The sequence below is a fragment of the Galeopterus variegatus genome, unplaced genomic scaffold (assembly GCF_000696425.1).
Source record: "Galeopterus variegatus unplaced genomic scaffold, G_variegatus-3.0.2 Scaffold537, whole genome shotgun sequence".
Taxonomy (NCBI): domain Eukaryota; kingdom Metazoa; phylum Chordata; class Mammalia; order Dermoptera; family Cynocephalidae; genus Galeopterus; species Galeopterus variegatus.
Window position 1 is genome coordinate 335,628 of NW_007726648.1, and position 1,487 is coordinate 337,114.

Genomic DNA, 1,487 nt, shown 5'->3' on the forward strand with positions numbered 1-1,487 from the left:
TTTTATTAAAACCGATCTATTGTTGCTTAGGCAGTTGGCACACAGCCTTGGCACTGTGAGAGAGGAAACTGTGGTCAGTTGATAAGGACATCTTGAACTGGATTTCAGATAGTTGTGTCACATCATGGGTATGAAATAACTCGGGCCGAGCAACACCTTGATCAAAGGACCTTTGTCTCTCCCTGCTCTCCCTTAAGTGGCAATAAATATTTTACTTATAATCATGAATTTAATTATTTAAGCTGCGTTTAAAAAATTGAAACCCTTAGATGTTAATTAGTTTTAAAAGCTAGTCGTGCATATAAATAAGCTGGAATGATCTATACTTATTTTTTACTTCTTAATGATATATGCACAGATCTGATTGTTTTATAATGTGTTTGTATTACTTGGTATTTCTTTTATTCACCAGACAGTCTATAACTTAACAGGAAGCTTTAAAAACAAAATTCTAAAAGTTATTTCTTCTTTCTCACAAATAATGGAGGGTATTTAGGGGTTTGCCTATTTTTCAGTCATGTTTTATGGCTTCTTTACCCTTAACAATACCTTCTAGTGGCTGTTATCAAATTTGTAGAATTACTTTGGTGTTTGTGCTATTGAATTTGACTCCTGTAATGATTGTGCTCACAGTAAAAAATGCATTTTAAGAAGCCTGTGTTGCCCTTGACTTAAGAAATTGCTTGTAGGTTCCATACTTTTTCCTAAAGCTGATTGTTGTTAATGTTTTTAAGGATTGAAACGTGAAACTGTGTTAAGATGTGAGCTACTCATGTATTATTGGAAGTAGCTTTTTTTTTTTTGTCTTTTTCCGTGTCTGGCAACGGATCGCAACCCTCAGTGTCGCCCCTNCTTCATCTCAGAACCGCCTAGGAAGGGGAGAGGAGTGAGGGGGTGGAAGGGGATTGTGGGCAGAAGCCTGGAATGGGCAGAGGGCCTCCAGCATGGCTGTGCATTCTTGCCATCTGGCTGTCTCAGCCCTGAGCAGGTCACTCAGCAGCTCTCCCAGGCTCTCACCCACGAAGTGGGAATAATGCTGCCTTAACGAGCAAAAGAGATGTTTAGTAAATGATTGTTTATAAGAAGTTTTTAGAAAAATGCTTGTATTTTTAGCTCTCAGCAGGGCCTTTTGAGATTATTAGGACTTGCCCTTGGTTGCCCTTGACACTAAATATCAGCTCCTCTCCGTGGTGTTGGTTAACGCTGGAATCACAAGTTAAAATTCAGTTTTAGATTCAGAATTCTTGACTTGCTTTCACTGGGATATCAGAACTTTATTTTTTATTAAAACCGATCTATTGTTGCTTAGGCAGTTGGCACACAGCCTTGGCACTGTGAGAAAGGAAACTGTGGTCAGTTGATAAGGACATCTTGAACTGGATTTCAGATAGTTGTGTCACATCATGGGTATGAAATAACTCGGGCTGAGCAACACCTTGATCAAAGGACCTTTGTCTCTCCCTGCTCTCCCTTAAGTGGCAATAAAT